Here is a 20036-nt window from a genome sequence, read left to right on the forward strand (position 1 = left end):
AAAGAAAGAAAGAAAGAAAGAAAGAAAGAAAGAAAGAAAGAAAGAAAAGAAAAGAAAGCAGATCCTAAATGCTGCTGGCTAGAATCCAGAATACTCAGATTAGAAAAAAGGGTGAACCGGGGCACAGTACAGCCTAATAAGGCTGGCAGCCAACGTTATGCAAAACTCATTGGAAGGAAGCAAAGCCTCCTTGGCAAAACAGTGATAAAGAATTACAATTTTCTGAAAATAGTAATAAGAACTCAATACAAAGACCTGATCAATTCTAGCACACATGGAAGTGGTCAAGAAGGTGTTCCATACTAAGGATGTGCAAAACCTAAATAACAGAAGAAACCAAGAGTAGACCAGAGGGGTAATTATTCTCTTGCTCATTTCTGTTTATGAGTTTTAAACACTGTGTATAACTGGCTGTATATATAAGTTATCTATGTGATAAACTGTGCACTTCTCATTAAATGTATAGGTTGAGTCTTTCACAACTACTATATTTGGTGTTGTCATGAAATCTTCCATTAAAGTATACTTTCAGCTGGGCGCAGTGGCTCACGCCTGTAATCCCAGCACTTTGGGAGGCCAAGGCGGGCAGATCACCTGAGGTCGGGAGTTCGAGACCAGTCTGACCAACATGGAGAAACCCTGTCTCTACTAAAAATAGAACATTAGCGAGGCATGGTGGCACATGCCTGTAATCCCAGCTACTTAGGAAGGCTGAGGCAGGAGAATCACTTGAACCCAGGAGGCAGAAGTTGTGGCAAGCCAAGATCACGCCATTGCACTCCAGCCTGGGCGACAAGAGCAAAACTCTGTCTCGGGGAAAAAAAAAAAAAAAAAGTATATTTTCAGGTGCTGTTACAGGCAGATACTTAGGCTGGGTGGAACTTTGTCAATAGCAGTAAAGATGCTCATGCCCAGAGCAGCAAAACCAGGGCTATAATGCCTTCTACACAACAGATAAAGCCCTAACAATTCCTGGCTCAGTTTGTATGTATGTGCATCTACAAATATATGTTAAATTGCTAGTAGAAAGGAAAGGTGTAAAGTTGGAAAGAATGTCATATAATAATATTTTCTGTGAACTTCACTGAGAAAATTTGCTGTATTGCCAAGAAAACACACATCTTATTATTGATCAATTAGAAAACACTTCTTCAAAATCTAAAGCTGATATCACCCTTAGGTGGATAAAAAGTTTAAGACAACATTATTATTTTTTTAAAAAAATTGTTGTCTAGTATGAAAATAGTTATGCACAAGAAAATTAGATGGAAATATAAAGCTGTAAGACCAAGTGCTAAATTATGGGCTTATAATTTGTCTAAAAACATTTATTGATGCCTTATTCTATGCAGGGGACAGGGCAATCAACATGTAACACAGGCTTTATACTCTAAGAAAGCTGGCAATATTAGCGAGAAGCTATGAGACACATCCAAACATAAATGAATTGAAGAGGGAAAGAGATTGGGAGGAGGAAAAAAGGATGGAAAGGTAGATTTAGTGTGGTGCCAGTGAGAGCCATTGAAGGCTTTTGAGCAAGATAAAAATATAATGAAATGGCTTTAGTTAGATTAATATGGAAAGCCACTTAAGAGAGAATCACTATTCTAGTCAAGTCAGGGTTGTATAGGGCTTTTTTTTTTTTTTCTTCTTCTTTTTCTTATTTATTTATTTTTTTCTATCAACCAGGTAGCCACATTTGAAGTCTACATACTTACAGTGGAGCCTCAGGGCTGTTCTCACACTATTAAGCAAAAGCCAACACTCTTCCTCCTCTTTCTACTTCAGTCTTCCTGTGTTCTCCATCTTAATGTTTTCGCTTCCTGGTTGACTTCCAAACACAACAATAAAGGACTGTTTGTGTTAAACTTGAGGAAAGGAATGGCATTCTGTAAGTGTCATGGCAGCCCATAAAATACAGATTCTCTACCTTGGACTAAGATCTGTGGAATCCTTAGGGGTAGAGACTGTGGCTCTATCTTCTTGTTGTTCTTTAATCTTCAGATCCCAGAACAGAGTTTGGAACATGGTAGGGATCGAATATATTTGTGATGGTGAACTAGATTCATCATATATTTGGAAAACCAGAAAGAAATATGTTGCCATGGAATAATTGGTAACTGATGGACCCATGCTGACTTCACCTGTTTTTATAAAAACTTATTTCATTTTTATCAGAAAATTTTACAATTTTTGCTTTAAGAAGAGCCTCAGAAACTTTCAGGTTATATGTTAAATTTAATTCTCAAAACCTACCTGTGGAAGAAATAGTGTCTTTATTTTCCATATGGAGAAACTGAGACTACGGAAGGAAGGTTATGCAACTTCCTTAAGGCAAGCTAATAAATGATAGAACTAGGCTGGAACTCAGCAATCTTATTTGGTAAGTTTTGTTTTGTTTTGTTTTGTTTTGTTTTTTTATATGTCATGATATTTTTACATGATGTGTGGGACATTATATAATTAAGGCTGTTTGAGACTTTCTATAATGTAGGAGACTCTGGAATAATGTAAAAGATACAAAATTGTCTTAGTTGGACATGTAAGAATTTTTTAAATAATGCAATATGGGTCTGGTTCTGGGGTTACAGTTTATATCAGCAAAAGTACAGATAAAATTTCCATGAGATTTCGATCCCTACCTCTTGGTAATGCTTTCTAGGAAATTTTTGGGTAATATATGGAAATATCCTATGTCCACAAGTTCTTTCTTTTTTAATATGCTTTGCTCATTTTCTATACATCTTCCTTCATGATTGCATCTCCTTTGAAAAATTACTCCTATTAAACTAAATTTCTCTGTCACTGCAAGAGACATAAAATTAAAAACTATCTGTCTTTAATCATGCCAGCCTTCTTCCTTGTCTCCCGGGCTCCATTTATCAATAATTAATATATAAAGAAGACTGAAATCCATTTCAATTTCAAAGGCCCAAACGTTTCGCTGATTAATAAAAAATTGTGTTCACAAAGATGGACGGACATGCCATGGTGAAATGATGGAGGACACAGCATTACCAGGGAATAGATTTGCAGGACCACATGTGCTGTGTGGCCTACCTATACAAGAAATAGGCCGTGTGGAGGAACAATTCTGCAGAATACCTCCCACCAAGTCTGACATCTCCGCATGTAAGAATTCTTATCTGCAATTATCATCTTAGTCTATTTGATTTACCATTCTACCCGGAGTCTTATAAGGGGAAAAAAAGGGTTAATTCATACTCTAAGAATCTACTCCCTGGGCTTACAAATGTATCTAGTTTACTGAATAGTTAATATTCTTGTTATTACATACACAGAACTGTAGATACTATACATTATGGGTTGGTGAAAACCATAGATATGAGGCTTGAGAGAATAATATCTGGTTTCTACTAACTTTTGATCTACCCAGCTTATGTCATTGGCAGCTCTCTTGACATTCTGGTGCTGTTTACTGTCAGCATTGGCTTCTCTATCTAAGGAGTTTTTGCACTAATTGCTGGGAATTCGGTCATTCTTCAAGCATCCCAGTTCTACACAAGTGGACTTTTCCATCAAATGCCAAAGGTCTAGCCTTGCACAGGACCATTAATACAGAAGGCTCACTCTCCTAGTCTTACTTCCTACAATACCAACTGCAGGAGTTTTTTCCGAAGAACTGACTAGAGTTCTAATCTCTCTGTTTAGAGAGATTCACTTTTGGTCTCTCCGTAGCAATGAGAAGAATTCTTTCAGCCAGTATCTTTGATGGTATAAAGCAGTTTCAAGTAAAGAAATCTACCAGGGAACTAAAGAGCATGTAGGTAAAAATGGATAGATATACAACTCCTTCTTCAGAAAAGTCCTAAAAGTGAGTGAAATCTTAACACTCCTCGCACAAATTCTTAGAGGAAGAGTGTTTCACCTACCTCACTGGTTTTACCTCATAACGGCTTTCTCTCATCTGACTGCCATTGTTGAGTTTAATTCCATATGGAGTGCTCAAAATCCCAGTGTACTCGTGCATAGATTTTTCTTCCTATTTAATTAAAATGAGGTTCTTTCCTTTCTTGTTTCTGCCATAGCTAGAATTCAAATCTACTGCCTATCTTGTATATAAGTAGAGAACTGAGGAAACAAGATATTTCAGGTCAGGATTATGGAATGAGCCATATATATTCATACAGGTATTTTCTACTTTTTTTGACCTAGCCTCAAATACAAAATATCTTAAGATTTGGGGACCTAGAAGGGCCTCCAAGGAGAAAATGATAACACATTCCTATTAAGGCTCAACAGGTTGAATAATAATCATATCTAACATTTAATATAAACTTTCTTGGTACAAGCATTTTTATAAGCATTTAACATACATTATCTCATAAAATCTATGACAGATCTATGAGCCAGTACTATTACTTCCCCCTTTTTATGAATGAGGAAATCAAGGATTAGAAGAATTAAAACATTTTCCCATGGATCACCTGCTCATAAGTGGTACATTTGGGACTTGAACTCAGGCAGTAGGGCTCCAGCACACATATCCTTTACCAGTGCTCTCAACATCAAGTGGAGCCTTTATAAGGGTAGAGCTACACAGAGCCACAGGCTCCAGATACCACCTCTGCCTCTACCATCCAAAGTGCTTCTCCTGTGCATGCATAGATTACATTCTCCCAAATTAAAATCAACAAGACAGACACTGATGGAATCCAAAGTAAAAATAGCAGAATCTATGGGACATTTTGGTCATTGATGTAGAGAGTAAACAAAAATGTTTGAAACCAAGACAGATCTTCATATTTACATCATGTGAGGTAAAATATAACTATTGGCTGTTCTGAGGCTTCATTCTGCTGACTACGCATCCCTTTGATTGATATATTGGCACTAATTTTAGAAATGAAAAAGGGTCACATAGATGCAGAGTATTCAAATATAACTGTTCAAGTAAATTTTAAAGGCTGAGCATATACGACAGGCCTGTGTTATTCTTTTTGCTATCTCTTCCCTCCTGCCTGCACTGTGAAGCCTCAAAAACACTGCAAATGCAACGGCAACCCTGCTGCTGAGGCCCAAGACAAACATCAACAGCAAAGATGGTAGATGAGCCAGTGATTACAAGTCAATAACAATTTTGCAATTATACATTCTATAACCAAATTAGAAACAATGTCATTAAGCCTCAATGGCAAAAAAATTAATTAATTTAATATAAAAAAAATCTTCCTTGTTTGTCCAAAGTAAATACCCTGGGAAATAGCACTATGTCATTTGGTAATTACTATAGAACAATATAGGAATAGATCATGACTGCTGTCTAGAAAAACAGCAATCACATTTTGCCTTCTAATTATGGCAGCACTCTCAGGAAACACAGGGAGCAGTGCACCCTGCTGTTACACCACAGCAATAACACTCATTACCCCAGTAAATACTATGGAAATGTGCAGTAACACACAGGGGCCTCCCTGCTGTGAGGCTGCGGCAGAATCACTCATTAGGCTGGGAAGTATCACTCGATCGTCTTTAATTACTTCCAAAATATATGATAACCTGCCCACGATTAGAATGTGGTGATATCACTTGTTACTTCTCCTTCCCTATTCCTTTTTTATTTTATTTTTTTAAACTTACTAAGAAACCCTGCAGTAGCCTTACTATAGTGGTGATGTATTGTAACTTATACCGATTTAATCACATAGATTTGTCTGCTTTTAGCTTTATAAAAACATATGCTCCCAATGTGAAATGAGCACTAAGAAAAATATACTGAAATACTATTATCTTTCTAGCAAGATCACTTTTCTCACATTATTGAGTTGTGGCAACACTGTTGTAATCCTTTCTTTTTATTCTGGAAATTAGAGTGATAATTACACCGTAGCCCCCTGGAATCCAGAGTACTTGTAATTATATCCAGTTACCTAGGAAAACAGCAATTTTAAACCTATTACCCACAGGTATCATTTATGTTTATTGCCCTCTTTGCGAAGTCACTTTTACTCTGAATTCCAAGTGGCAAGATGCTTCACTGAGGTACCCGTGCTCTGGAGACAGGGAAACAGGACAGAGACAAGGGACAATAGGAATAGGCCTCTGCTCCTTTTCAGGAGGCTTAGGTCTGATCTCTATTAGAAAGGGTTTGTTCAGGCCCTTTTCAAATGGATAAGGCAGATTATGGGACTATATTTTCCTCACATAATTTGGAGATAGGGCTCAAAGTTTCAGGGTTTTGTGTTTGACACCTCCCATTGTGCTCACTTGTCTCAATGTGCCACAAATGCCTGCAGTAAGGCTGAACTAATTCTTGATTATGACTCGCCCTGGCAGGTGAATTAACAGCTTTTAGGACAGCAGTTTCAAAAATAATTAAACCTAGGTGTTGCTATTTTCATATGAAAGAAGAAAATAACTGTTATGCCACAGCATTCATCACTTTGATTTGGACAATTTATTCTAAACCTCAGTACTTACTTAAGAGAGGTTTTGCATGTAGTTCTTCAGTAGCCCATCCCTATTCCAAAAGAGGGAGTGATGTTTGGAGGTTTTCTTCTCTTGCTAATTTTTGGAGTAATTTCTAACATTACAGTTTTATAAGGAAGAGCTCATCTTAGACTTCAGAATAATAATATTGTGTACTGAATATTTAAGTCAAGTACTAGTTAGCTGTAACAATAACTCAATACGAGAACGTTACTGGCCCTATGTATAGATAAAGAAATTAAGCATCTGAGTGGTTAAGTAATGTGCTCATGATTATTTAGCTAGAAAACAGTACAGCCAGGATTTGATTTCAGTTCATTCAAGCCTCCGATCTTGTCCTTTTACTATACCAGCACACGACTCCATCAGGTGCTGCATCTATTTCTATCGACTTCAAGGTCTGCAAATCTTCTTGACATACAAAAGAAAACTTGCTCAGAAAGTTTAAATTATGAAAAAAACTTCCCCACAAAATATATTTCCCTTATAAGGGAGAAAGACTCAGGTACTTTTAAGCCAAAATTATTAGTAGTTGTCTGTCTTTTCCTTTACCCTGTATTAACAGCCACTTGAAGAAATATGAAGCCCTCATTTTCACCCCAAATTGGGCTTTGGGTCTTATTCACCATTTATCACAAACTATTCTAAAGAATGTAACAGCATTGGAGAAAATGAAAACTTGGGACTTCTAAAGTTTAACTTGGGAGTCTATCACTGAATTCAAGTATTAAACAGGGTAAAGTCTTCTTGCCTGAACAATGAATTAATTAAAGTCAAGCATTCATTCATTTTTGTAGAATAACATTTTATATGTATTTTTATTTTTATTGCTTATTTTCACATACCTTTTTGCAAGACGTTTGGTAATAGCTCTATCTTTTTGCATTGATAGAGAAATAAGTTCAACTTCAGTATGATTCACTTAGTTTCAAAACATGGTATTAGAAGCATAAATCCAATGCATTTTAATAAGAAAAAACCAACATAAATGTGGACATACTGCACACATTTGTCTGAAATCTATTGAGGTACAGTAAAAAGTGTAATAACAGAGTTAAACACATAGAGTTGTTTTAAATTACTTTCATTTAAAACACTTACTGCATGCACAACGTGATTTAACTACAGATAATAGTACTAAAATGATTTCTCTAGGGCTTCTTCAGAGAGAGAGAGTGTGTAAAGATCACAAATCTAGGAAAGTGTCTCTACAGCATCAGTCATGATATCAGGTCATCCACTGGCATTTGTGACATGGGCACTTTGAAAGCAGAGCTTGGCATTCAGCGGTTACCCGCTTGCTAGTCAGAGGGCATGCCATACAGTCTAAGAGAGCTGCATTCATTTCTGGTCAGGGCACAGATGCAGGTTACCAGGCAAATGTTTCCTTGTTCCCTAGGGTAAGCAAACTGAATCTCCCAGGAAGATATGTCTCTATTATTCTGAGAAGGCGATTACTGAAATTAGTGAAGAAAACCAGCTATCTCCCTGTTATTTAAAAATCTGTCAATGTAAAGACGGACTGCATTACTCAGAATCAGAAGAGTTGAATTCCAACACTTGGTTATGAAGCTTGGTAGCCGTGGGGGGCGGGGCAAAGACGGCTGACTAGAAGCAGCTGCTTCGGAGGCGCGCATGGAAAGAAAAACATAAAAAGCTTTTGAATCCTCACAGGCAACCAAGGTATCCAGGTTCTCTCATCAAAATTGACTAAAAGGTTGACGGGACCCACGGAGAGAAGGGAGAGCAGTGTGGTGCGGCAGCCCACCTGAGAGTGGGCCAGAGGAGCTGCATCTCCCCAGCCAAGGGAGGCCATGAGTGAGCACACTACCGAGCCAGGGAAACTGTGCTTCTTCCTTGGAACTGTGCAACCCATGGATCGGAAGATGCCACTTGCAAACCCACGCCACCAGGTCCTAGCATCCCAACCCCCGAATGCAGATTCTTACAGCCTCTCAGCTGGAGTCTGCTTAAGCCTATCCAGCTCCTCCGCAGGGAGAGGTGAACAGCATCTGCCTGACTCTGCCTGGTGTCTAAGCTGTTTGAGCTCCTTGCGGGAGGGGAAGCAGCTGGCACTGGGACTCACAACTACCTAACGCCCACGCAAAGCTCCCTGGGTGGGGGAAGAGCGCACCGATTTCTATAGCTCCAGGTTGTGCTTTTCCCCTGCTGGAGCCAGGGCGGCTGGATAGCTTGGTCCCAAGAGTTGTCCCCACAGCCCAACACACTGGCTGTGGCAGTCTGTGGCCAGAGTGCCTCTTCAGGCCCAACCCCAGCCCATCCTTCTTCAATGGGCAGGGCTTCCCTGTAGGATCTCCAATAACTCCAGCCAGAGGCTTATGGACAGAATTCGGATCTGCCAGGGCCTGAGGCCCTAGCGGGAGGGGTGGCCACAGAATTTGTGGACCAGCAGAGCTAGCCTCTCCTGCTAGTAGTTCTGAGGAATCCGGGCAGCTCAGATGAGTGGATTTCTCCCCAGCAAAGGGACAAAGTCCTTCATTAAATGGGTCCTTCTCCCCAGGCCACCCAACTGGGTGAGACCCTCCAACCCCTGTAGGAGCAATCCTACTGACATCAGGCTGGTGCCCTACAAGGTCAGAGGTCCCAGAAGAAGGAGCAGGCACCCATTGTTTGCTGCTCTCCAGCCTCCTTGAATGACATCTCCAGGGCGTGAATCAGATGGATAGGGCCTGAAGCAAACCCACAGCAAACTGCAGCAGTGCTACAGAAGACGAACCGGACTATTTAAAGAAAAACAAACAAGCAGAAATCGACAATAACAGCATCAACAACGATGACAACAAAAAGACCTCCACAAAAACCCCATCCAAAGGTCAGCAGCTTCAAAGACCACTAGACAAACTCATGAAGATGAGAAAGAATCAACAACAAAAAAAATGCTGAAAACCCAAAAGGCCAGAGTGCCTCTTCTCCAAATGATCGCAACATGTCTTCATCAAGGTTGCAGAACTGGATGGAGGATCAGATGGATCAATTGACAGAAGTAGGCTTCAGAAGATGGGTAATAAACTCTGCTGAGCTAAAGGAGCATGTTCTAACCCAATGCAAAGAAGCTAAGAACCTTGATGCAAGTTTAAAGGAATTACTAACTAGAATGACCAATTCAGAGAGGAACATACATGACCTAATGGAGTTGAAAAATACAGCACAAGAACTTTATGAAGCATACACAAGTATCAACAGCCAAATCGACTAAGCAGAAGAAAGGATATAGAGTTTGAAGACCACCTTACTGCAATAAGATATGCAGAAAAGAATAGAGAAAAAAATAATGAAAAGGAATGAACAAAGCCTTCATGAAATATGGGACTTCATAAAAAGACAGAACCTACGAATAACTGGAGTACCAAAAGGAGATGGAGAGAATGGAAACAAGCTGGAAAACACACTTCAGGATATTATTCAGGAGAACTTCCCCAAACTAGCAAGACAGGCCAACATGCAAATTCAGGAGATACAGAGAACATTATTAAGATACGCTACAAGAAGATCAAGTCCTAAACACATAATCACCAGATTCTCCAAGGTCGAAATGAAAGAACAACTATTAAAGGCAGCCAGAGAGAAAGGCCAGGTCACCTAAAAAGAGAAGTCTATCAGACTAACAGTGGACCTCTCAGCAGGAACTCTATAAGCCAGAAGAGACTGGGGGCCAATATTCAACATTCTTAAAGAAAAAAATCTTTGACCCAGAATTTCATATCCAGCTAAACTAAGCTTCATAAGTAAAGGAGACATAAAATTCTTTCCAGACAGGCAAATGCTGAGGAATTTTGTTACCACTAGGTCTGCCCTGCAAGACCTCATCAAAGAAGAACTAAATATGGAAAGGAAAAATTGGTACCAGCCACTGCAAAACCACACCAAAATATAAAGACCAATGACACTATGAAGAAACTGCATTAACTACTGTGCAAAATAACCAAATAGCATCATGATGACACGATCAAACTTACATGTAACAATACTAACCTTAAATGTAAATGTGCTAAATGCCCCTGTTAAAAGACACAGACTGGCAAATTGGATAAGGAGTCAAGAGCCATTAGTGTGCTGTATTCAGGAGACCCATCTCACATGCAAAGACACACACAGGCTCAAAATAAAGAAATGGAGGAAAATTTACCAAGCAAATGGAAAGTCAAAAATGCAGGGGCTGCAATCCTAGTCTCAGACAAAACAGACTTTACACCAACAAATATCAAAAAAGACAAAGAAGGGTATTACATAATGGTAAAGGGAACAATTCAACAAGAAGAGCTAACTATTCTAAATGTATATGCACCTGACACAGGAAGACTCAGATTCATAAAACAAGCTCTTAGAGATCTACAAGGAGACTTAGTCTCCCACACATAGTGTGAGACTTCAACGCTCCATTGTTAGTATTAGACATATCAACAAGACAGAAAATTAACAAGCATATTCAGGACTTGAACTCAGCTCTGGACCAAGTGGACTTAATAGACGTCTACAGAACTCTCTACCCCAAATCAACAGAATATACATTATTCTCAGTGCCACCTGGCACTTATTTTAAAATCGACCACATAATTGGAAGTAAAACACTCCTCAACAAATGCAAAATAACTGAAATAATAACAGTCTCTCAGATCACAGTGCAATCAAATTAGAACTCAGGATAAAGAAACTCACTCAAAACCACACAATTTCATGGAAATTGAACAACCTATTCCTGAATGACTCCTGGGTAAATAACAAAATTAAAACAGAAATCAAGAAGCTCTTTGAAACCAATGAGAACAAAGAGACAATGTGCCAGAATTTCTGGAACACAGCTAAAGCAGTGTTTAGAGGGAAATTTATAGCACTAAATGCCCACATCAGAAAGCTTGAAAGATCTCAAATCAACACCCTAATATCACAATTAAAAGAGCAAGAGAGGCAAGAACATACTAATCCAAAAGATAGCAGAAGACAAGAAATAACTAAGATCAAGGATGAAATGAAGGAGATAGAGACACGAAAAACCCTCCAAAAAATCAGTGAATCCAGAAGTTGGTTTTTTGAAAAAAATAACAGAATAGACAGCTAGCTAGATGAATAAAGAAGAAGATGAGAGAAGAATCACATAGACACAATAAAAAATGATAAAGGGAATGTCACCACTGACCCCACAGAAATACAAACTACCATCAGAGAATACTATAAACAGCTCTGCACATACAAACTGGAAAATCTAGAGGAAATGGATAAATTCCTGGATGCATACACCCTGCCAAGACTAACCCAGGAAGAAGTCAAATCCCTGAATAGACCAATAATAAGCTCTGAAATTGAGGCAGCAATTAATAGCCTATAACCAAGAAAACCCCAGGACCAGACCAATTCACAGCTGAATTCTATCAGAAATATTATGAGGAGCTGGTACCATTCCTTCTGAAACTATTCCAAACAATTGAAAAGGAGGGAGTCCTCCCTAACTCAATTAACAAAAAAAAAAAAAAAAAGAAAGAAAGAAAGAAAGAAAACTTTAGGCCACTATCACCGATAAACATGGATGCAAAAATCCTGAATAAAATACTGGCAAAGTGAATCCAGCAGGACCTCAAAAAGGTTATCCACCATGATCAAGTCAGCTTCATCCTTGGGATGCAAGTTTGGTTCAACATATGCAAATCAATAAGCATAATCCATCACATAAACAGAATCATAGACAAAAACCACATGATTATATCAATAGATGCAGAAAAAGCCTTTGAAAAAATTCAACATCCCTTCATGTTAAAAACTCTCAATGAACTAGGTATTGATGGAACATATCTCAAAATAACGAGAGCTATTTATGACAAACCCACAGTCAATATCATTTTGAATGGTCAAAAGCTGGAAGCATTCCCTTTGAAAACCAGTACAAGACAAGGATTCCCTCTCTCACCACTCTGATTCAACATAGTATTGGAAGTTCTGGCAAGAAAATCAGGCAAGTGAAAGAAATAATTGGTATTCAGATAGAAAGACAGTAAGTCAAGTTGTCTCTGTTTGCAGATGACATGATTTTATATTTAGATAATCCCATGATCTCAGCCCAGAAACTTCTTGAACTGATAAGCAGCTTCAGCAAAGTCTCAGGATACGAAATCAATATGCAAAAAATCACAAGCACACATTTACACCAACAACAGAGAGACAAATCATGATTGAACTCCCATTCACAACTGCTACGAAGAGAATAAAATACCTAGGAATACAGCTACCAAGCAATGTGAAGGACCTCTTCAAGGAGAACAATGAACCACTGCTCAAGAAAATAACAGAGGACACAAACAAATGGAAAAACATTCCATCCTCATGGATAGGAAGAATCAATATCATGAAAATGGCCATACTGCCCAAAGAAATTTATAGATTCAATGCTATTCCCATCAAACTACCATTGACATTCTTCACAGAATTAGAAAAAAACATTTTAAATTTCATATGTAATCAAAGAAGACCCTGTATAGCCAAGACAATCCTAAGCAAAGAGAACAAAGCTGGAGGTATCATGCTACCTGACCTCAAACTATACTACAAGTCTACAGTAGCCAAAACAGCATGGTACTGGTAGCAAAACAGACATATAGACCAATGGAGCAGAACAGAGACCTAGCAATAGCATCACACATTTACAACCATCTGATCTTCAACAAATCTGACAAAAACAAGCAATGGGGAAAGGATCTCCTTTTCAGTAAATGGTACTGGGAAAACTGGCTAGCCATATGCAGAAAACTGAAACTAGACCTCTTCCTTACAACTTATACAAAAATTAATTCAAGATGGATTAAAGACTTAAATGTAAAACCCAAAGCCATAAAAACTCTAGAAGAAAACCTAGGCAATACCATCAGGACATAGGCAAGGGCAAAGACTGTATGACCAAAACACCAAAAGCAATTGCAACAAAAGTCAAAATTGACAAATGGGATCTAATTAATCTAAAGAGATTCTGCACAGCAAAAGAAACTAGCATCAGAGTGAACAGGCAACCGACAGAATGGGAGAAAATTTTTGCTATCTACCCATCTAACAAAGGTCTAATATCCAGAATTTACAAAAAACTGAAACATATTTACAAGAAAAAAAAAAAAAACATCAAAAAGTGAACAAAGGATATGAACAGACACTTCTGAAAAGAAGACATTTATGCGGCCAAAAAACATATGAAGAAAAGCTCAATGTCACTCATCATTGGAAAAATGCAAATCAAAACCACAATGAAATACCTCTCACACCAGTCAGAATGGTGATCATTAAAAAGTCAGGAAACAGTAGATGTTGGCGAGGCTATGGAGAAACAGGAACGCTTTTACACTGATGGTGGGAATGTAAATTAGTTCGACCATTGTGGACGACAGTGTGGCGATTTCTCAAGGATCTAGAACCAGAAATACCATTTGATCCAGAAATATCAATACTGGGTATATACCCAAAGGGTTATAAATCATTCTACTATAAAGACACATGCAGATGTATGTTTATTGAAGCACTATTTACAATACCTAAGACATGGAACCAACCCAAATGCCCATCAATGATAGGCTGGATAAAGAAAATGTGGTACATATACACCATGGAATACTATGCAGCCATAAAAAGGAATTAGATCATGTCTTTTGCAGGGACACGGCTGAACATGGAAGTCATCATCCTCAGCAAACTAATACAGGAACAGAAAACCAAACACCGCATGTTCCCACTCATAAGTGGGAGTTGAACATTGAGAACACATGGACACGGAGCAGGAACAACACATACCAGGGCCTATTGGGCATTGGAGGGTGAAGGGAGGGAACTTAGAGGATAAATAAGTGGGTCAATAGGTATAGCAAACCACCGTGGCACACATATACCTATGTAACAATCCTGCACATTCTGCACGTTTCCTGTTTTGTTTTGTTTTGTTTTGTTTTGCTTTTCTTTAGAAGAAATAAAAGAAAAACTTGGTAGCTGTACCTCCTTGACAAAGTCAGTACACATTTCTAGGCATTGTTACTTCATCCATAAGGTGATAATAATACCCTGAATACCTAAAACCATAAGGCTAAAGTAGATAAAGGATTGAGGTTTAGCAGTTTCATGTTACGGACTTTTCCTGGAAAAAGTATACATTTATCTGACACTAATGAAGTATGATTCTTCTTCTTCCCTACACTACATCCCATGAATTTATATCAAACCACTTCTGTAAGTTTAATTAATGAATTGCATTATTAATTATTATTATTATTATTTTGGTTTGAATGCTTGGTCCTCTCAAAGAAAAGCTGATTTGAACCCATTGTACTTTGACTCTTCAGTGTCAAAAATAATATTCATTTGAGTGTTTTCATTTTCACTGTGAGATGAGAGCCAATATAAGTATCTCTTTCCTCCACCTCAGACCCACCAATCTTCATTTTTTAAGTGAGGTGTTGCTATAGTAAATTTAGAACCTCAACAATATTTGTTAATAATTTTAAGATCTTCAGGCATTCTAAATACTAATAGTTTGGGGCTAGATGTTTAGTACTTATGTCTACAGGGTACAAAGTCTTTTTCACCTCATTAAATTTTGCTTTAATTAATCCTGACACAGCTTTATAAAGAAGGTGCACTCTGCTTCAGGTTAAAGCATGCTGCCTAGGATTTATATGCCCTTTCCTTAGGCCATGGCATTTGCCCCTATTATCCATTTCCAGCCCCATTTTAACATAGCTAGAAAAATGAAGGGAGAAAGGAAAAGTTTAGTTGCTTAGTTACATTTTATAAAAATAATATTCTATTTAGTTTTATTTGTTGTTGTTGTTGCTTTTTTGAGACAGAGTTTCGCTCTTGTTGCCTAGGCTGGAGTGCAATGGCGTGATCTTGACTCACCACAACCTCCGCCTCCCGGGTTCAAGCAATTCTCCTGCCTCAGCCTCCCGAGTAGCTGGGATGACAGGCATGCGCCACCATGCCTGGCTAATTTTGTATTATTTTTAGTAGAGACTGAGTTTCTCCATGTTGATCAGGCTGGTCTCCAACTCCCAACCCTCAGGTGATCTGCCCACCTCGGCCTCCCAAAGTGCTGGGATTACAGGTGTGAGCCACCATGCCCCGCCTAAAAATAATACTTTAAAACACCATCACTTCCAGCCATATCCTCACTACCACCAAATCAAATAAAGAGACAAAAAAATTGTATCCAATCAAAATTGACTCTCCAAATAATAGGCAGTTGATTCCATCTCTAATAGTCTATATTGGGGAACAATAATAATAATTAACTTTTTAGTAGATTTCTGCATCTCAAAGGCTCACAGCAAGTCTCAAAGCATTATCTCAATTCTGATATTTATCCTATGAAATAGGTAAAGTACACTATGCCCATTTTAAAGATGAAAAACAAATTGTGGTACGGAGGAATTAAGTGACTTGCCTAGGGGTTACACAAAGACTAAATAAAGAGATACAACATAAATCCAAATATCCCAATTTCAACTTTAAATGTCTGCTACCTAAACTGCGCTCCCCCAACACACACACACAGAAATGACTGGAAGTAGATTAATGGAAGTTACTTGACCTTTATTTGATTAAAAAGAACATAAAATACTTTGATAGAAAGGCCTAACACTATTCCCAAACCCAATATTCCATGATCTTCTAAAAGAACTTTCTCAAGTCACTAGCCGGGAACCAATATTTATATCCTAAGGTCTCCAGGCATTCCCAAGAGTAGGTTCTTACATACTTTCCTGATTGTTGAAAGACTATGCTGTCTTTCGCCTCTTCTGCAGTACTTTCTTACATAGCATCCTCTAGTTTACTACATGTATGGTCAGGTTTTGATGCTTGTTCTCCTACAGTGAGTGCATGGAGATCTTGAGTAATGCAGTCTATACTACAGGTGGAAAGCTACATGTATAGTACAATGGTTTACTTTGGCACTACTCAACATAATAGTGTGGTTTTTAATGGACATCTCTATTTTCACTTTCTGTGAAACTAAATGCATTTTTGTTAGATTTCTCAAACCAAATTCAAGGAAGTAAGCTTTTCCTGTCTGTCTTCCATCTCTCCTTATCAACTATAATCAAACATCCACTATATACAACTCTGGCTTGTTTACTGCTCTTATTCAAGTCATTACAATCTCCTGTAAAGAGCATCTTTCATGTGCAAGGGCAGATGACCAAGAGAGACATGCACTAGGCATGTTAAGAGTATCCAGAAAGAGAAGATAGGATGAAAGACAGTTTGCAGAATAAAAGTGTGCATACAGAGACAAAAACTAGAGATAGTCATCATAGTTAAAGGAAAGAACAAAATCTATGACTGTAGCAAATATTTGTGTAAGAAAGCAATTATAAAGAAATGTTCATCACTAAAGGAATTTAATACTTTGAAATGAAACTGTTGTCTAGGAACTAAAACTGGGTTTTAACAGTAACAAATGGCAAATAGTATAACATAGAATGAGTTATACATTAGAAAATGTTTCATGATAGGCAGTCTTTTAAAAAGACACCTGTGGAATCATTTTCTACAGAAAAAAAATATTAAAAGTAGGTTGCATTTCATGAACTCTGTCTTGAGTTTTTGGAAATATCTCTTACTAATGATGACATCTATGGTTTACATGGCAAATACCTCTCAGCTAGTAGGGTCTAAATACTTTGAGGGTTCCCTAATCTTGAAAATGAGTGGAAATCCTCACATTTTAAGCCTGGAGCTCTCAGCATTGATGCATGCTTCTGCCACACAATGACAGCAGAGATACTAATGAAAGCAGGAGCTTAGTACTGTGCTCTGATTAGATCCTCCGGTTGGGGAAAGGGCAGGAAAGATGAGAAGAGGAAAGACTTTCACTGAAACTCTGATGAGAGTTTCTAGAAGTTACACATTTTAATTAAGCTTCCTCCAAATCAGCAGGGAGTAAAAATTAAGCTAGTATTTTATTTTCTAATTTATTTCTTCAGGGAATATACCTAAAAACTTTTTTTGAGGGTGAGCTATTATGTAAGTGAAGGACACAATTTGATTATGAACAGGCAGAAACTTGTGAAATATCAATTTTTAGTACACATATTTTGGGAGCACCTACCAAGGACCTTACAAAATTTTACAAAACATTGTCTAACTCAACCATTAGTCACCTGGTATTTCAAGTCACTCTTCCTCAAGGAAAGATAAGTATTTTCTTAATCTTATAAAAACATAATTCTTCTGTTTCTTCTTGTAGACATCTAGTAAGCTTCTATCACCCTGTGTACACACACAGACACACACACACACACACACTGCAGAGTGGGTTCTTTATGTTCCAGGCTCCTCATCTGTAAAATATAGATAACAATAACTGCATGTTCAGGATAAGTGATGAGTGGTAATGTATGTGTTGAGGGCTCCACAGAAGTAGGATGGACCTTATACCCAAAATTTGGTCCAAATATTGAGACTGATGATACCACACACACCCCAATGGGGTATGAAAAGGTTTATTATTCACATAATGAGATCCTTGGAAGGAGTAGCATAGGCTACCAAGTAGGTCCAAAAAATGGCTAGAGATCAGAGGAAGGCCCTGACTTGGGGTGTTATGTTGGCTAGGGAGTGTTATGTTGGCTAGGAACAAATTATCCAGCATAGACCAGGGCTTTCATGGTTTGAATCCCCTGCAGGTACCAAAGCAGTGAGCACCTGGAATTTCTTATTAGCTTACCTAAATATGGGGCAGAAAAGTCAAGGGAAGTGGTGGGGCTTGAAAGTTGTCAGCAGTTGAACATAAAAATGAAGTCAGACTCTTTACTAACCTATACAAAGAATTTAGCACAGTGTACTCAGTAGATGTGCAATAAAGAGTCGCTTTTTTTTTATTATTGCTGTTAACACAATTATTATACCTATTTTTGTGCCTCCTACTGCTCGGCTGGCATGGGGAGAAAATAATTTAAAACATGGATCTAAAAGGTAATCAGTATGAATAGAACAGAATTTGAGTAATTGCTTATGTGGCCCAACACAGTAGCAGCTTAAAGTGTTATGTTTAACATCATAGGTAAAGTGTAGTGGACTTGGATTCACAAAACCCAGGCTTACATCTCAGCTTTATTCCTTAAGAACTACATGATTCTCAACAGTGGCTTACATGCCTTCAAACTTATCTGTTCAATGCAGGTAATACCACCAACTCCACTGGGTTGTTACGAACAATAACTGAAGGATAATAAAGGGGCTAGCATATAGCAATTGCCCAGTACTTCAAAGATGCTCAGGGAACAACAATTGAATATGATTCTGAATACAACCCATTAAGTAACTTTAATTCTCTGAGACTGATTCCCCTTATTTACAATACAAGGATAATAATGGTTATCTTACTTATTATACAGGATGTGATAAGAATCAAAATCAGCATCAGATTATGGATATGATGGCACTTTCTAAAGGGAAATGTAAGGCATTTGTAAGGAAATGAATGTAAGACATTATTATTAAATACCTCACTTATCACATAAACATGGGACAGGAGACATTGCGGAAGTACTAGAATCTTGACACCACTCAAGCACATATGGTCCCCTCATGGTCTCAACTTCAGGGAAGAATTCCTAAATCGGTTCCAATTTTCATTGTATTTGCTAATCACATTACATGTTCAACATTCGCTAAAGCCCTGACATTTTCAAACAGGGTCAAATAAGATTGATATGCCTGAGGAACCCAGATATTTACTTCCTTTCAGCCAAGAATCCCCATCTGTTCATATCAGTTGACATCTGAGATAACTTGCCCCCAGTAACCATGCATTTTAAATCCTGACTTCAGAAAACAGACTCAGAAGATTCATCACTCACTCAAGTTTTCAACAAGGGAAATGATTGAATAAGAATGAAGAAGAAGGGGATGTATTGGAAAGCAGGGAAGCATAAATATAAGTGGACAAAAGTTAGAGAAGTGCTTTTAGGAAATAAATAAGACTGGTGAACAAGGATGAGAAACGTCTACCACACTGATTAGATTCACTCCAAGAAGTCAAGATTATTAGTGAAACCTCTTAGAGGAGACAAAACACAGCCATTTCCTCTTTCCTTCTTCCTTTCCCTTGTCTTCATGCCTCCCCAACACTAACACGGTAAAACAGAGATACTCATGCCAAGTATAGATTGCTTTCTAGAGCCAGCACTCTAAATTTTGGCATAAGAAAATGATGCACACAGAAGCAACCTATATACTATGCTCTGTTATCTACTGATGCCTGTGTTCTCCTCAACACTGTGGCAGTCAACTATCTGGAGGGATGTGGAGCTTAGTGGGAAGCTGCCACATCTTCACTTCTGCTTCAACAAGGTAAGGGGATCATGCGGTATATCTTCACGCCTCTCCTCTGCCTTGTTATGCCAAACAGTATATTCAGTCAGGCATCTGGTAGTCACATGCTTATTGCACCAAAGAAAATTGTAGGCGCTTACAGAAAATAACTACTCAGAATACATAGAGCTTTATTCAACTGTAAAATAAAGATGTATGTATTTATATTCATTCTTTCATTATATTTGCAAAACCCATAAGTATGGCACACGATATAGAAACCTAGC

Source organism: Piliocolobus tephrosceles, chromosome 2 (genome assembly GCF_002776525.5).
Source record: "Piliocolobus tephrosceles isolate RC106 chromosome 2, ASM277652v3, whole genome shotgun sequence".
Taxonomy (NCBI): Eukaryota; Metazoa; Chordata; class Mammalia; order Primates; family Cercopithecidae; genus Piliocolobus; species Piliocolobus tephrosceles.